The sequence below is a fragment of the Pteropus medius genome, unplaced genomic scaffold, assembly GCF_902729225.1.
Source record: "Pteropus medius unplaced genomic scaffold, Ma_sr-lr_union100, whole genome shotgun sequence".
NCBI lineage: Eukaryota > Metazoa > Chordata > Mammalia > Chiroptera > Pteropodidae > Pteropus > Pteropus medius.
Window position 1 is genome coordinate 6,192,455 of NW_024342257.1, and position 19,349 is coordinate 6,211,803.

At 33.5% G+C, this 19,349-nt stretch overlaps 1 long non-coding RNA gene across 1 annotated transcript in view; it reads left to right on the top strand.

Annotated features, from left to right (window-relative positions):
• The first annotated feature begins 920 nt into the window (after nucleotides 1–920).
• LOC120600039 (uncharacterized) overlaps nucleotides 921–19,349 on the top strand; it is a 116,393-nt gene continuing 97,964 nt past the window's right edge. Inside the window, exon 1 of the long non-coding RNA XR_005652066.1 lies at nucleotides 921–951. This is a non-coding gene — a long non-coding RNA (uncharacterized LOC120600039). The remainder of the gene's footprint in view (nucleotides 952–19,349) is intronic.

The following is a 19,349-nucleotide window of genomic DNA, read 5'->3' on the forward strand; positions in this document are numbered from 1 at the left end:
TTATAATCTGAAATAATTTTTAAGGAGACGCTTCCCATCTAATGTTTGGTTACTCAGTGGTATACTTCTTCATTTTATTTATAGAGTTTCCAGATAATGAGTTTGTTTTCTGTCATATTCAGAAGGTAAATAATTATTTTTAAATGCCATTATAAAAGCATGGATTTAAATGTATTTGGTAGTTTTAATATGCTTCAATTCTTATCCTTATCGAGGCTCAAACTGTTTATTGTTTGGCCAGGGAGCCTCTTCAAGTTGATACCTGGGTCTTTTCGGCATAACCATTATGTCTTTGATATCTTCCTTACTATCTGATATGTCAAGGGGTTCCAAACTCATCTTGTACATTTTCTGGTTCATATCTTGAATCAACCGTCTCTCTAAGAAGTCTGGTTTATGTTAAATGGTATTTATGGTGTATAAAATGATATTTCAACTTCACAGTCTGAACTCTAGAAATGTTCATGGCTAATAGGTTGGTCATTGTTTCTAGTCATTTTTATATAAATGAGCTCTAGTAAGAACAATGATGTCTGCTATCTGAGCTGATTTAGTTCACCTTAAGAAATTATCTTCTAAGAGTGAAATGAAATCTGTTGCAGCATAGCCAGTCTGATTTTTTTTTTTTTTCACATAACCCCTCAACGAAGAGGGTCAAATCTTATTCTCTAAAGTTGTTTCTAGTATGTATACATAAAGCATAGATGATTCTCAAGCAGAATCAAGATACTACATGTTTTACTGAGAGTAGCAATATTTAAAGAGGTATAGTAAATGAAAGAATATGAATGTCTCATACGATGTAAGCTGGTTCACTAAGAAACTGTTTTATTTTTTTCCCCAGTAAACAGTGAAGATTGTACATTATGAGGGACCATTAGTTTCATTGAAGAGCCCAAAAATATATAAGCAGAACCCTCCACAAATTTGTTGGTGGCTGCTCGTCTTAAGGTAGGTAGGGTATCAAGAAAGATTGTAATAAGTAAGCTACAAGTCTGGTAGTTTCTATGTAGTAGAGTTAAAACACCAGGGACCTAATCAGATAGATTGTTCCTGAATAGGGTAAAGGGTTTACAGTATTAAGGCAGACCTGAAGGTGGTGTTAAAGTGCTAACTTTAGTTTGTAAAATTTCTATTCATGTTTGGAATTCCAAAATAGAGGGTTGTTTTTTTTTTTTTAATGAAAATATAGTTAGGTCATAAAAAAAGAGCAATTTTGGAAAAGTGGGAACCTACTGTCTATCCAGGAAGACCTAGAGATATCCTGAGTTGTCTTTGAATAACTGGCCTAGGAAGCTTTGGATGATTTATAGTTGATCACTGATAAGAGACTCAACCTTTTGAGAGAAAAATTATGCTTCAGATAATGAAGCTTGTTGACAAAATTATTTTTTTTCCTTTGGTACTTTCTGTTCTTAATAGGCTAAAAGAGTTCAAAGATACATAGAATTCATTTTAGAGATTTATTTATTTATAGAGTTTATAAAATGATCATACACATATTTTATGAGGGGGGAAATACAAAGGAACTTTAGATTTTTAAGATCCTGATTAAGAACCTGTAAAAACATGAAAGAATCATAGTGAGTTCTTGGGGCAGAAGAGTCCACGTCTAATGTTTCTTCCAAGTCAAGGTGAAAAAGTATTGACCGTCTGAAAATCTGAGGACATTTTTTAAAAAGGCAAAATATATATCCTTAACCGTAAAATAAGTATCCTTAGATGGGATCATGGAAAGAATACCATTTATCATTAACGCCATTGGGAAGCAGGCTGTAGCCATCCTCTTGATAGCCTTAAGATCTTAAACGAATCTAAACTCTAATTCATTGAGTTTCTTAAAAGGCAGGACAGGATTATTACAAGTGATAGTGCAAACTACAGTGAGTCGCTTCTCTTAGGGTATTTTATACAATGTCGGGATAAAGGTATAGATGGATCAAACTGAACCTTGATAGGCTCAGTTTCCTTAATTCTGCCAACAGATGTAGCATTTTTTAATTCATACAGAATCTCTTCTGTGGATCTTCAAATTTTATCTGACTTAATAAGCACAAGGATACAAGTAATTCAAATTAGTTATGGACTGATTATGATTTAAGAAATCCTTGGGAATTTCAAATGCCCTGTGAAATTAAGTTGATTAGTATAGTATTATAAAAGAAAAAAGCCTACATCTCAGTCAAATGACCAAAGATAGGAGGTGGTGGAGATTTTTGGTGATGGTATCCTTTGGCAACATTGACTCCAAGGAAAATGATAGACATAGTGGTAAGTTTATTGTGAAAATGTAGAAACTGTAACTGTAAGAGTACTGTGAACTTAGTTGTCAATAGTTAATGACAAATCTCCTTGCAAGGTTAAGGGAAAAATTGGAAGCTAGATGCTACATTCTCTTTTGCTGGCCCATCTTTATTAGATTTATGCTTTCCTATTAATTGTTAGCCAACACTGGGAAGTCCTTTGTTTTATTTAGAGTAACAGCAAATATCCTTATCAATAAACTTTTATTGGGGAAGAAAACAGGAGGACATGGGGTCATCCTATTGTCTGTGAAGCTATTAGCTTATTTTGGGTTTTTCTCAAAACAAGTTTGGTTTTGCTGTAAAACCTTTTCAGAAAGTTCCAAATGCTACAGGTCTGCTAGGTGAGCTATTTCCTATTCTAGCCTATGGTTAGGAGTAAATTCCCTATTTTTGGCTTAAAACTTGGAGGGGAGCAAAATATACTACTCCAAATTGTGCCTCTTTGGAATAAGGTTTATCTTGAGCTGACTTTTTTTTTTTAAGAAAAAGCAGATACAGGAGAACCTCTGAAAACTGAGTAGAAATCATCCTTTTGTAATAGATATTTACATTAGTAAAGGAAATCTCCATTTGTAAGGGTTTCTTATTCTCTATACCAGGAAGGAGATGACTAAATCTTTAGAAACTCTTAGCAATGAAGAAGACTGAGACTTAAATCTGCATGTAAAGACCTTATCCTTGTTTATCTTGCTTTTCTTGGTAATACTCAATAAGTGGCTTTCCTCTTATTCCTCCAAAATCATTTTTTATCTTTAGCTGGAAATAGTATTTACGATGATGACTTGGGTCATTTCAGGGAGCTATTCAATTTTCCTGGGTATCATCCATGTATTAAGGAAGTATACATATTATTAAACTTGTTTGTTTTTCTCTCATTAATCCGTTCTTTTTTTTTTTTTTTTTTTTTAATTGTAATTAGGGGTCTCAGCCAAGAACCTAGAAGAGTAGAGGGGAAATTGTTTTTTTCTCCCTTATGGACTGTTTACATTTAAAAAAAAAATTGAGGACAATGTGGTAAAAGCATCTGCCTCTATACCTTAGAGTGTTGTCTGAATGTATTGAAAAGGCATTTATTAAAACTGCCAAGGGATTCATCTTTTATTTGCTTGTAAGACTGGAATAATGCCTACTTAGTTTTTTTTTCTTTTTCTTTTAATTGAGGTCAAATTTACTTACAGTGAAATTTACAAGTCATAAAATATTTTATGACTTTTGGAAAATATATACACTCGTGTAACCACCACCTGATCTAGATATACTTCCAAAACTTCAGAAATTTTCTTTATGTCCCATCCCAGTCAATTCCTATCCCACACTGTTCTGATTTCTATTGCCAAATATTAGTTTTACCTCTTTTTGAATTTCAAATAAATAAAATCACACAGTAGGCACCCTTTTGTATCTGGCTTCTTTGGGCCAGCATAATGTTTTTGATATTTATTCATTATGTTTCTTGAATCATTAATTTATTACTTTGTATCCCTAACTAATATCCCATTGTATAGATATGCTATAATTTGTTTATCCATTTTTCTGTTGATAAACATATGGATCGTTTGCACTTCAGAGTTATAAATACGGCTGCTTTAAACATTCTTCTATATTTCATATATGTATTTTGACCAGTAATTATTAAGTGGAAAAGCAAGTATAACTGAAGAAGTGCCTGGTTGAGACCCCGTAGCAGAGGCCTCACAGTGTTCCTGACTTCACTTTTCCTTGCTCTATGAATGAAAAATAGATTGTCCCCTGCAGCTTGACCCAGAGCTTGGAGCATCCCCTGCCATAGAAAGTTGCACTGAAACTTATGATTAATGCCTTTATGCTTACAGATCACAATCCTTCTGGTTTAGCATTCTTTCCAGATGACTCCCATCTTTGTTCCCGGGTTACTAATGCCACCAGAGGACCACATTGCTAGAAGAATGGCTCCATGAAGCAAAACAGACACTACCACCACCACCCCTGAACTCTCATGTAGCTCCTGGAATAATGCCCAAATTTTCCCTTAAACACCCTAAGCTGGACAGAGAAGGCAAGGCAGTTTTTTAAAGTGTTAACCTACTGCCTTCTCAGATCACCGGTGCTCTGACAATAAATGCTTATTCTAAATAGCCCAGCTCCTATGTCTATCTATTGGTTGAGTGGCACAGGTGGCACAAACCCTGGACTCGGTTGCCCTTCGGTTTCACAACTTTCAGAAAGGATTGTCATGTATCTTCTGTTTTCTCTTGTATCTGTTCTGTTCAGTGAATCTCAGGAATAGGTAAATTCTTTGATAATTTTTTCCAATTTACTTTGTTGATACTGGTTTTATTATCTGAACATCCTACTAACATACATACTAGTTAAAAGTCAAGAAAGCTGAGACTTTAGATTCATAATATTCAAATACTCTAATAAATTTCTTTTTACTCAGGGCTGAAGAAAATCGTTGATGATTGTCTTTAAATAAGATTGAAGCAAGGGTCTAAAATCTACCTGCTAGAATTTACTTTCTTGTTTTGGCAATCTTATTTAACAACAACAACAACAACAACAACAAAACCAAAAAGACCAAAAACTATGGTTTGAAGATAGAATCAGAGATGGAAGATAATTAGAGATGGGGAAAGTCAGGGGTAAAGGGATGAGAATTTATAAGAAAAGGAGGAGAAGGTTTAATTGGTGGTGGGGACTTGTAAGGAGAAAGAAATATTGTTAGATAAGGACAATGACCGGAAGAACAGAATTATAATGGATTCAAAAGTCAGATCGTCTTATGTTTTTCACATTTTAATTAGCTGTGGCTAAATAATCCTTTAATAAAATTATTTTGCAATTAGAATTTTATTTAGGATCTTCTTTACGGCAACCTAAAAAAGTAGGCCATTGAATGGAGTAGTGTTAGGTAGCTAGTCAGACATGAGCAACAGGGGAAGAAAGGAATAGAGGCCCAGACTACAGACCACCCAAACAACAACCTATTGGTAGTTAGACCATGTTTATGTCCAGAATTTCATGAATCTAATTGTAACAGACCGAATTCTAGGTAAGCACATGTGTACTAGGCAAAGTGTTATATAGCATCCAGTGTCAAACAAAATGACTTTAACTGCCAATTTCCTAAGAACTCCTTTGTAACTAACCATCCCAGCCCTAATATAATGTAGACCTCCTCTCCACCCACCCCCTGCCCCGGAGTTATAGCTCTCTATCTTCCCTGGCTGTAACCTCAGTCCCCCACCAGGGTATGTATCCTCATTTCCATATGGTTAGCCAGTTTTAGGCTTGACCCGTTTCTACCTCAAAACATGTCTTTAATAAATAATACTTCTCATAATTGTCACTGAGTTGAAATTCATTTCTTCATCAGCAATAAGGACTGAGACCTGTGTATTTCCAGAATCTGATCGCCACAAATGTAACAGTAGTTTAACTTGCAATGAGATGACAATGGTCACTTGACTATGTTGCTTTGCATACTGTATTTTGGGTCTCTTACCAGAAAGAAATCAGCTCTCTTTAACTACAGACCAAATAATCTATGTCTTTTGAAAGGTCTAGTGTTTGAAGATTTGTCACAGAAATGAGATTTAAAAAGAAATACCTTTTAAGGCTTGGACGGTGACCCAAGGATAACTCTCCCCACTGAAGGAAAATAGCCTGGCAAAATCTTTAACTTCAGGACAAGTGTTTAGTCATCCATTTACATGTCTCTGTTTGTTTACCTTTCTACGGTCCTTTTTAACTTTATAAACTTGTGGTATTTATGACGAGATAACACAAGACAAATCTGAGATTAGATGAACAATTTCTACAAAAACTTTAGGTAGACAAGTTTAATGATAACAATAAAGAATTTCATGAGTAACATCTAATTTTCCTTTGATAAAATAAAATAAAACCCAGTAATGTGACCTTCGGCAAAATTGTATCTCGTAGCCAGCATATGACTCCTATGTCTGCCTTGAGTTGAGACTTTCAAGTAGAAAAGATGCAAATGTTTTCAAGATATACACACAGAAATAGTATGGATCAAGGGTTCCAGTCTAAGGCAGGGGTCTTGAAAGTGAAAACTTGGGTCATAGAAATTATAGAAATTCCCCTTCTAGAAGTAATATTTATATAATAATATAAGCAAACTGATTTTATTGATTTACTTTAGTAAAAGAGAACACTATACCAACAATTCTGAGATGATCTCTTTAGGAAAGTGAGTATTTATACTTGTAAGTTTCCACATTTTTCATCAGTTTCGGTCAAAGAATTATTAAATAATGCTATTTCATAGAAGTTGTAGGGAAGGAAAAATAATTTTTCTCCTACCTTTGTAAGTTCTTTTGGCTAGAATAATAAATTAACACAAGACAAATTAACAGGAGAAAATGTCCAAATTTGTTATGTATGTGCATATGAGAGTGCCACAAAAAAAATGGAACCTGAGGACACATTGGACAATTAAGGCTTATATGCCATCTTGAGATAAGGAGAAGGGAGGGGGGAAGTTGTGGTTTGGGACTTAAAATGGCACACATGGAAGTAGAAAAGCAAATATTTGGTAAATAAATGTTTTTTGACCCATCTTTAACCTAGGACTTTGATCAAATGGGGCTTGCTAGGTCCCTTCTTGTTTATTATATACCATTTATATTAAACTATAATTATCTATGATAGTACCTCTCTTTCTAGAGCAGATCTTCTATATAAATTCTTTTAAACAGTTAGGGAAAAAGTCTAAGGTATTTCCTGAATCTTCTGTTTCTTGGAAATAACCATCCTAAAATAATCAATATCCCCCCAAAAAAACATATTTTGATGTGGCAAACTCTGCCTCTCCTCAAAGTCTTCAGGGCATATTTCCAGAAGCAGAATGAATCTTTGGATTAGGCGACTTCATAAGGCGAAGGTTAATATAAGAGTGGTGAGGTTCTAGGAGGAGATGGGTCATGCCTAGGGTATGGCATCTGATCGACTTGGCTGTTCAGCATATAAACAGGACACTGGTAAAGTTAGTTGGCCTGAGTGGGAGTATCTTATATATAGCTCAAGACTTGGTGAGCCTGTAAAGAGAGAATGGAGTTCTATGCTTGCTATATAAGGAAATGTTCATGAATACATACACATACACAAGCATAAAAACACATACTCAAAACACAGATAGAAATGAGCTTCTGAATGAGACCAAAGTGTTATACAAGTTACAGAGCATTCATCAATTATAATTGCATAAGTGATGGGAATGTTTGTTTAAGTTATTTATAGTTAGACATTGAAGAAATGAGGGGGGAAACTATAGATTATTTTGGATAGCTGCCTATGGAAATACTTTAAGAAAGTGAAATTTAGTAGAGACCTGAATACTGTAAAGGAGAGAGCCTTTCCAGTATCTGTGCTAGGAGTCTTCCAGACATTTAAACCCAATAAAGATCAGTGTGGCTAGAGTTTACTGAGGAAGGAAAAGATTGGTAGCAGATGAGGTCTGAGAGACCAAAGCTAGATGTAGCAGGGTCTTGTAAGCCATAGTAAAAGCTTTTGATTTTACTTTAGCTTAGTGGGGAAGTATTAGGTTTTGAAGAGAAGATGAATGTGATCTCCTTACATCTTGAATGGACAACTCTAGCTGTTAAGAACAAATATAGGGAGATTTGTTAGGAGGTGTATCTATCAAAGTTCCAACAGAAAGTAATGGCAAGATATAAAGGATTAATTTGCAGAGATATTTAAAGGTGTGTGGATAAGGTTAGGAAAACCAAAATGAGTTGATGAAGCACCCACTAAATGTCAATAGTAGAAAGACACTATCATTTTGTGCTAGATATTTTACATTTATCTCTTCAAATCCACTCTTTTCCACTCAGCTTTGTGTTCTAAGAACCTGATCTATATAAATTTCATTCAGCAAGCTACCTTGTCATTCAGCAAGCTACCTCTATCTAGGTTTGGCAGAGGGGTGGCAATGGCAAAAAATATAGAAAACAAGACAAGCATAAGATGGAGGTCTCTTTTCCCCTTATGTTCCACTCCCTGTCCCCCAATTCCTGCTGGAACAAATTTTAGCAGTGGCTACTTTCCTTCAAGATTACAGATACTTCAGAGAGCTCTTTATAGAGCTTCATCTTCTGGTTACCTTCTCTACTAGTTAAGGGGTTATGCCTCATCCCTTGTTCCATTCCATATACCCTGATCGCACCTTTGTGAATAGTCCTATGTAATAATATCCATAATTGAACTGCCATAAAATTTTCCAATTTGAATGTGTTCTTTCCTGTTGAGACTGATGCATCTCAGCCCTGAAGTGACAGTGGTAGAAAGTGTTACTGGAACACAGAGTTACAGCTGATAAGGAGCTGTAATCCTAGAGGAATGCAGCCACTGCTAAAACCTTGGAATATTAGGAAAGGAAGACAGGTCATATATGTCATTATTTCCCTTTCTACCACATAGTCTCTTGCTAATGTCTCCCATTGGCTGAACCCAACATGAAGGTCAGGGCCAAGAAGACCCAGGTAATGACATTCATAAAAGTCAGTCCCTAGTATATTAAACAGGGCTCAGAAAAGTAGAGAATGACCTTGAGAGAAGCAAATGGGAATTAACCATCTCAGGAAACTATTGTAGTAGCCTAGATATTAAATATGCAAGACAATTACAAATTGTGATGGGAACTATGAAGGAAATAATCTGGTGTTGATACAGAGTAACAGAAGAAGGCTATTTTCAAGAAAGTTGGCCCTAGAAAGCCTTTTTCAAAGGTGGCATTTGCACTGACTTGAATGACGACAATGAACAAGTTTTACACAGAGCTTGAAGAAGAATATTATAGGCAGAGGGAACTGTTAACAAAGACCTGTGTCAGAAAATGAATTGGAACTGCTTTAGGTCCTTGGGATGTAGTGGTGAACAAAAAGGCCTTGACTTCATGGAGGTTAAATTCTAATGAGGATGACAGAGATTAAACAATAAAGAGATTAATCTCTAATAAAATGCCAGACAGTAATGAGTGCTATGAATAAAAATTGGATTGGGCAGAGGGATAGAGAATAATAAAGGTGGAGATATCAGGGTGGTCAGAGATGGCCTTTCTGAAAAGACTACATTTGGGCAAATTATAGTATTAGGTACAAGTTCAATTAAAATTACCAAACTAAACATAGTCATAAGTATAGAAATAAAAAATTGTGTTAAAAAATACAAGCAAAAAAAATTGCTGTTAGAAATGCGATTGATCAAAGCTTTTATTACTACTTCAAAGGAGTTAGAGCAGTGGTTCTCAGTTGGTTGCACATTTGAATCATCTGCACATTTTTAATATTTACTGCTGTCTAGGTCTCACCCATAGAAATTGATTTCATTGGACTGGGGAGCTGCCTGGAAATTAGGGTTTTTAAAATCTCCCCAGTCAATTATAATGTGCAGCCAAGGCTGAGAACCATTGAATTCTAAAGGATTCAAGGAACTGCACCTGAAATTGATCTGTTTAACGTTAATCACTTCCCTCCATTCCAATCTGCTTTCTGGTGAAGATACTAATCATAAATAAAGTTGACAAAATGTAGGCAAAATCTGTAGAGGGATATGAAGATGCCTAGATAAATATCTTAAACAATCAAGATTTATCTACATTACAAACTTTCTCTTTCAAACAGAGAAGCAGTAACATTGAAGCAACACTTAACATTGATGATTGTTTCTACATATCTATCTAGAATATCCAAAAGATCAAGACAATTACCTCATCCTTCTTACTTTTATTGTTTTTCGTCTTGAGTTTATCCCAGGGATTTTAGGGACTTAGTAGTGTTCATTTGTATCTTTAAACAATTTTTGCACTAGTCAAAAAATCAAAATAGTCTGTAATCTAGAAGAGGTTGTTTTTTTTCTCTTGGGAAAAAAAAAAAGCTGTTTCTTTTCACCCAAGATCAAACTCTAGAGTCCAGATGGCTAAAGCATCATTTCAGACAAGTCAACTGGAACACTTAGAGCATGTGCAGTTTTCAAAATCTGTTTTCACATGCTTGGAGAAAAGTAACTTGAAGAGAAGCAGCACCTGGTTTAAACTTGCATCATTAACTCTAACTTTCTGAGTAATCATCTCAATCAGGCATGGGATGGAAACTAAATTGACTCTAATATTATGGTGGATGAGAGGAAAAGATAGAAAACAGCTGTTTTTCTATAGTCTTCTTAAACCAATAGATTCATTGAAAGTTTTCTGATATTTCAGAAACATGTCCAGGGTATACTACAAACTGAAAAACTGAGGCAGTCTGTTATTAGTGTCTCTATTCAACTAAATGATTGCTGCCAAGAAAGAAACATAAAACTATATTTTAAGGTATACCATGAATAAATCTTAACCAATGTTTTCAAGATAGATCCTATGATTATTTTGAATAAAAAGAAAAACTCATCTCTACAAATGTGCTTTGATGTCAAAAGGAGTGAAAGTTAAAAATGTAAACATATAATCATTCCTGATAGTACCCATCATGGTCTTGAAAATGTCAGATATAGACTGTACTTATTTTTAAACCAATTAATAACATTTCTTTTTCAAGCTAGTTAATGAAAAGGAAGTCTGTGGTTTTTTTTTCCTTTTAATGAATATTTTGAGCTTAGTTAGTAAAATGCTAAGAAACTTTTTTTAACTTTTCTGACTGCATTTCTCTCCTGCTTTGCAGAAAAGTCATGTTACAACTTAAGCAACTGTTTTCTCTAGCTTTTTTCTTTACATCTCTTTTCCTAGTAGCTAAGATTCTTCAAATTAATTTTCTATAAAACATACCCAGAATGTTAACTAAAATCTGTAACCATGTTAAAAACTAAATAGAAATTATTTTTCTTCTACTACCTCACAGCAATAGAGGCATCTGGACAAGAAAATTAAAAATTATCGATCACCTATTCATTTCTATTATTTTTATTTTATAGGCGAGGAAACTGAGACTCAGAAAATTTATCTTGTTCAAGGTCACACAGTCAGTAACTGGTGGAAACATATTTAAACTCAGATCAAATGGACTCCAAAGCCCAAATTCATGGTCCTTCTATTGTACCACATTATCTTTGGATCTATTTTTAATCTCACTGGCAGGCTGTAGGTAGACTGGGAGGGGAGGGGACATAAACACATATCACCCTTGGAATTCTTAAATTAATTCTGATTTTATCCCCTATTAATCTATGGATATGTATCCCGTTTTGTCATCCTACATGAGTTAAAATGTGTTATAAGGGACTATTTCCTTTTCTTTGCTTTTAATGCCAGTTGTATCTGTCTACTGCATCTTTTACAATGAAAATCTTAGATTTTTTATCTTTTCTTCGGTATTGCTCCCAACAAAATTGAGGTCTAAGTTAATTTTTACACCATTAATAATAGTTCTTTTGTATATACAGTTATTAGGATAAGGGCTTTAGTATTTGATAAATACATGTATATGCAAAAACACAACTTCTTTCAAATTTGAGTGAAACCAGGACCATTATATTAAGAGAAGTAATCATCAGTAGATCAAACTACATCTAGACATTCTTTGCTCTGCATTAATTACTGAAGATTTCATTAAGAAAAAATAAATGTTCTATTTAATACTTTCCAGGAATTCAAACAACATAATTGAACATGATTATGTCAATTACAAAGAATTAGTATTATGCATCATATCACTATATTAAAAATGTTGAATTTGTGTCAACCACTAAAATTTTCTAATGATATAAAAGGTCAAAAGTTTAATGTTGCTGTATTAAATTGGTCTTTTACATATACATTTTTTGTATAAGCTAGAGTGAATAAAATTATACATTTGCTAGATTAATAAAAATCTTTAATTAAAAATATGTAACTGTTTTATAAATAAAAATTAAAACACTTCACACCAAAATATTACAAATATTCACGAGGAAAGGTTCTAAAGTGTTGAATATGTTGACTTTTCAAAAAAAATTTAATATAAACAAAGCTGCAACCATATTAACTTGCAGCAATGGTGACAAGGAGACACATTCTCATTTGATCCTTTTTTAGTATCATAATGTTTACCCTAATTTAATAACATCACTCTGGGTTTTTAATTTTTTTTCTTTTATATTTTTCCAAGTTGCTATGAATTTACTGCCTGTATAATTATGGTAAACCCACACAGATAATTTTATTTTTTATATGAATAACATGTTCCTATGTTTCAAAATTCAAACAAATAAAAAAATGGTATAATGCTAATTGTTTGCCTCTGTTACCAGTTACACTCCCACCTCACATAGTACAAACATATTAGTATTTGGTTTATGTCATTCCAGTGATATTTACTTCAAATTAAAGCAAGCTCATACTTATATATCTTAATCTCATTCTCTACCTTTTTTACACAAGTGTCAAAATGCTAATCACACTGTTCTGTTCCCACTTTTTCTACTTAATGTATTTTAGAGAACTTTCCAGATCCGTATAGAAACTACTATGTGCATTCTATTTTATGGTTGTACAAAGTTCCATTAAAAGCTATATTATAATTTATTTAACCAGTACTTGATGACTGTAATAAATAACTTTTTACACTAGACATTTCATACATTTATAACTATGTCTATAGAATAAATTATCTGAAGGAAATTGCTGGATATAAGGTTAAGTGCAATTATAACTTGGCAAGTTGGTTTTCATAGATGTTGTCTCAATTAATATGCACTCTGGTAATGTATGAGAGTTTTTCCTCACCCTGAAGGCAACATATCTTTGCCAGTCTTATAATTAACTCTTTCAGTTGCTCATCTAAAATTTTAAAATCATCTTTAACAACTTCTTTTTATTTATACATCATATGAAATTTATCAGGCAGTCTTGTTGGCTCTATCTTCAAACCATATGGATGATCTGACTACTTTTTACCACATCCACCCTAGTCTAAACAACCATCAATTTTATTTGGATAATTGTAATTGACTCATCATTGGTATCCCTGTATGTCTCAACCCCCTACACACTCCTCTCAAAATATCTGGGATAATTTTTTTTTTTAAACTTAAGCCTAATCATATACATTCCTTATGAAAAAAACATTTACTTGCTTGCATTATTATTCAGAACAATAGCCACTCTTTAAAAAAAGGCCTCTGTTTGATATGGATATTTATAAGAAATGAATCTAGCTAGTTTCTCTTTCATGGGCCACCTGATCTTTTATCTCAGTTTCTCTTTGTCCCCTGCTTGTTTCTCATGTTTTTCTATGCATGTCTCCCTTTTGCTCATCAATGCACATGGCCTAAAATTTCACATCCAGTTCCTTTTAAGATTTTCCAATTATCAGCCTACAAATTGATTAGTTTAAATTATAAAGAATTATATTGGCATACTTTTGTTGGAAAGGGGATGTGGATTTGGCATAAGCTGGTGAAAACAATCTCTAAGCTGGAGATATGAAGGTGACCTCCAAAGGAAGGGACATAGATTCAGTAGGCATTTTTCATATATCCACCACAGTCTGAAACATACTAGCAAATAATGATTTATTCCATAATTCTGATATCTTTTCAGTGAAAATTTTCTCATATCTTTATACAGCTCTCTCATAAAACCTTTGCATATTATTATAGTCTTATCTCAAAAGAGTAAATGTCATAGAAAAAAAGGCTTTGAAACAATTATGAAAAAGAGCAATAGCCTCAAGACTAGAGAAGATTCATTTGACTTTTATAATCTCTACTGACCATATGAATTGATAGCTACTTATGTGACAAAAGATACTGTGTGTCCGATTTCCACAAAAATGTGTAAGAAACTCACTGGTTTTTGCAATGTGGTTTTGGTATAATATTGCCTAGGATTAAGGGGAATGAAGGGAGATGATCTTTTCGTCATTTTTTATCCCCTCGTTTTAGATATAATTTTAAAAATGCATTATGGAATACACAGAAAAAAGCCAGGGTCATACTTAGAGATCCAGACCACAGAATTATGTTCAAGTCCCAGCCCCCAGTACCTGTGAATATGACATCATTTGGAAGGCTCTAATATAATGACACATTCTTATAACAAGAGGGAAATAAACACAGAGACAGAGACATATACAAAAATGGCCATGTGATAAACAAGGCAGAGATTTGAGTGATGTGTGTACAAGCCAAGAAATGCCAAGGATTGCCAGTAACCACCAGAAGCCAGGAAAGAGGCAAGGAGGAATTCTCCTTTAGAGCCTTCAGACAGAGCATGGCCTTCCTGACATCTTGATTTTGGACTTCTAGTCTCCAGAACCATGAGAAAATAAATTTCTGTTGTTTTAAGCCAGCAGGTTTGTGGTAATTTGTTACATCAGCTCTAGAAAATTAATACATTATTTTTTAAAAAGCATTAATGCATTTGTTTCTTATGCATGTAGTTTCAACACGTCTATGCAAATAAGCCCTTTCTTTAATTTAGAAAACAATTTTCACTTTCAAAGAAATGACAATGAAGCTAATATTAACCCCTGCCTGTCCCCTAGTTCTGAATAAATAATTCCTAATCATTATAATGCTTAAATATAGGCCTTTTTTGACCTAAGCTTTTTATATCTTGGTATCAGGTTCTTATGTAATTCTTTGAGCATTAATACTGAAAATGCTCTTAATTATTTCTCTATTCACAACCCACAAGGACAATGCAATGTTTTATACACACACACACATACACACACACACATGCACACACGCGAAAGATGTATTATTAAATATTTAAGATATACAAAAGGTATAAAGAATGATTAAATAAACCTCACCTTACTAGCTTAGGAAATAAAATACCACAAATACAGTTAAAAGCCCCTCTGTTTTCCCATGCAATTATTTTCCCCTTCAATTCCTAATACTTGCCTTCCTCTTAAAATCAGGGTAATCACAATTTTAATTTTTTTTTTATTATACATTCTCTGGGGAAAAGGGAAAATTGTTTATCACTATAGGTTTGTTTTCACCGAATCAGTCTATTTTATCAAAATGTATTTATCTTCCCCCATTTTTAATTAAAAAAAATTCAAATTAGCTTTACCCACTTCTTACTATTAAAAAAATTAAAAAAAAACAAAAACAAAACAAAATATTGCAACAAATTTTAATTTAAAATAATAATTTCAACTATTGCTTTTTGTTTTCTTTCGGTCCCAGCTTAAATGAAAGTAGGAGAGACCCAAGCAGTTTATTGGACTGACTGAGGTTTATCTTTTCCACTTATCAAGCGAGATGTGATAACTCATGAGAGACTATAAGAGAAGTTGATAATTGAAATTTTTCTATCCTGGGGAATAAATGAAATTTCTTATTCCAGCACTCCATACAAAATATATATTTTTCAAAATAAGAACTTGGTTTCTATTTGTCTTCACTCTTTTGGCAAAAGTTATATTTTTTGGTTCTATTTTGTTTTAAGGTATATACAATAATTGAAGATTACATTATTTTTGCATAAATATATTGTATTGTTGTAAATCTTATAGTGCTAGTTTGCATAATGGTTTAGTTTAGAGAACTTTTAAGGTTATTTTATATATTTTAAAAAATCTAAAAATGATCAATTTCCTAAACTTTGATTCACATTGCCATATTGTCTTGGTTTGGGCAAAAAAGTCATATTTCTATTTTTATATCATAATCAACAGATATAAAAAATAAATATGTGATTTACAGTTATGAAGAGGTCTTTATTATTATTATAGTTATGTCTTGTGAAAGGTTATAACTAAGATATATTGTAGATTTTTTTTTTTTTTTAGTTCCAAGAAACAATGTCCTGGTCTGTTGCTATTTGTAATGTTTATAGTCAACACACGACTTTCATTCCTGATCATATGGTAAACTTTCCCTTTTTAAGATTGTCAAAAAGGAATTTTCAATCCAGCGTGTCTTAGAATTTGCCACTCCAATCTAACAAGTAAAAGCTTAACAGACTAAAAACCCAACAACTACTTTTAGATCTGTCATGGAATTAAGGTTGCAGAGCAAATTGCTGCCCCCAAAATTGGAGAAACAGAAATGTGGATACAGAGAATCATAATTGATGAGAGCAGAAAGCCGCAGGCAGAAATCTGCACAGAAACCAGTACTGGGATAGGAAAACCAGAACTGAGTTGATTAATTGCTGAAGGCTCAGTATGGAGAACTCTGGGAACTTGTCATAAGTGGAGCCCTCAAGTCTTTGTGAGTTTTACCTGTAAGAGCTCTAATATTCATGGTGAATGTTGGCAGCGAGTGTAGAAAAACAATCATTTTGAAAATGTCAGAGCATTCTGTTATTCTAAAAAAAGGTTTCCCCTTGGAAGAAACTATTTTGCCAGAATCTAACCTGCTGGGTTTATTAGAAACTAACTTAATAAAGGGGAAATGAAATACTCGACTCCAGTTCCCTCTAGCATTTCATGTGGGAAAAAAGAAATACTTAACTTTAGTCCCTTGCAGGCATCCTATCCCACATAAGAGAGGGAAAAATAAGCTAAGAAGCATTGTTGAAGTTCAAAGTTCAGGGTCACAAGCTTAAAGAGAAAAGACCTAATCACAGAACTATAGCATGCTATCCCTTTCTCCACACCTTACTACTACATTACTAAAAGCCTATTTATAGCAGCTTTTTTTTTTAACCAAGTACATCATGTCCACATTTCAACAAAAAATTAAAAGGCACACTAAAAAGCAAAAAGCACAGTTTGAAGAGACCGAATAGACCCAGAGTCATATATGGCAGGAATGCTGGAATTATTAGACCATGAATCAAAAATATATATATATGATTAACATGCTAAGGACTTTAATGGAAAAAGTAGACAGAATGCAAAAACAGATAGATAATGTAAACAGAGAGATGTAAATTCTAAAAATGAACCATAAAAAAAATTAGAGAGAAAAACACTGTAACAGAAAAGAAGAATGTCTTTTTTGGGTTTAATAATAAACTGGACATGGCTAAGGAAAGAATTACTAAGCTGAAGGATATGACAATAGAAACTTTTAAAACTGAAATTCAAAGAGACAATAATGGCTGAAAAAAATCCAGAATAGAATGTACAAAAAATATAGGAAAACTATAAAATGTGTAATGCACTTGTAATGAGAATATAAAAAAGAGAAGAAACGAGAAATCATTGAAATGATAATGACTGAGAATTTCTCCAAAATAAAGTTGGACAGCGAACTACAGCTTCAGGAATCTCAGAGATTGCCAAGCAGGATAAATGCCAAAAAAACTACACCTAGGCATATAATATTTAAATTTTAGCATGCCAAAAAATAAAGAACAATCTTGAAAGAAGCTAGGTAGCAAAAACACGTTATTTATAGAGGAACAAAGATACGAAATACATCACATCTAAATTTTCCTCAGAAACCATTCAAGTATAAAGAAAGTATAATAAAATATGTAAAATGTTGAGAAAAGAAACAACCCAGAATTATGTCTCCTGAAAAATTATCCTTCAAAAGTGAAGGAGAAATACTTTCTCAGACGAACAAACAATGAGAGAATTTGTTGCCAGTAGAACTGCCTTGCAGGAAATGTTAAAAGAAGTTCTTCAGAGAGAAAGAAAATGATATAGGTCAGAAACTTGAATCTACATAAAGAAATAAAGAGCTTCATGTATCATTTTTACATAACAAAATGATTAACTGAAGGTAAAATGAAATTTTATTTATATATGCTTTATATATACTATATATGCTTACGTATATTTATGTATAAATCAAATAAATGATAATAATATAAAGAAAGGGAATTAAGAATACTTTTTTATTATATGATACTTGCACTACTTATAAATTGGAATAATGTTATTTGAAAGTAGACTTGTATTAGTCATAAATGTATATTACAAATGCTAGGGCAATCACTTAAAAAAGTTTTAGTCTTGGCAATGATTTTTTTGGACATCACAACTAAAGCACATGCAACAAAATTAAAAATAAACAAGTGAGAGGAATGATGTCAGAAAAAGGATGGAGAGAGAGATATCCCTCAGTCTCTCTCCCTGAAACAAACATAAGCAGAACATCTAAAACTCAAAAAAAAAAATCTAGCACATCCGAACATGGGATCTGCGAATAAGAGCTAACCAGCACATCCGAACATGGGATCTGCGAATAAGAGCTAACACAGGTCAGAACCACGGGAGTCAGGCAGTAGACTGGGAGAAACAAAGAAGCCAGAGCTCCTTGCAGGAGGAGGGGGAGGGAAGAAATGAAGCAGGTTTCCTAAACAGCCTTGCCTGAGAGAGCTGTGAGCTCTATGCAGCAACAGTGCCCAGGGATCAGGGCAGAAAAGAGAGAAGTGGGGGAGGCAGAGAAGCAACAGTTAATTATCAACAGCTGTGGTTGCAAAATGCGAGGCTGAGCAGCAACCCCCATCTCCAAACCCAGAGGGCTCCTCCCCCCATATCCTCCAAGACTGAACACCATGAAGCCCTATGGTCATCTCAGTAAACTCTACCGACACTGTGGCTAACATTGAAAGTGACTGAGACTGAGAGTAGTGAACGTGATTGAATATTTATAAGAAAAAAGAAAACATCATTAAAACATTATATAAAGCAAGGATCCAAGAAACTTAGATACCACCTACTAGAAATGAAAAGAAAAAATGCCTTCTTAGAGACAGGCTAGAGAGAGAACTTCATATAATAAATCTTTCTGGAAAAAAAGCAAAATACACTTCCATTAATGCCTAGGCAGAGAAATCGTCCATGAAACACATGAACAACCAAGGTGACAAGGTATCTCAGAAAAAAAGAAAAAATCCTCCAGAACATAAGATTAAAGACATAGAAATATGCGACTTAAATGACAGAGAATTCAGAATGGTACTTCTGAAAAAATACATAACTCAAAGAGATCTAAAATAATTCTTATTAACAATTTCAGGAATTGAAAAAACAAATAGATCAGCAGAATAAGTTTTTTAACAAGGAGATTGAAACCCTCAAAAAGAACCACATAGAACTTTTGAAGATGAAGAACAAACTGAAAGAGATGAAAAATGAAACAGCAAGCTTGGGAAATAGAGTCGACCAAATGGAGGGAAGGATCAGTGGTATTGAAGACAGAAAT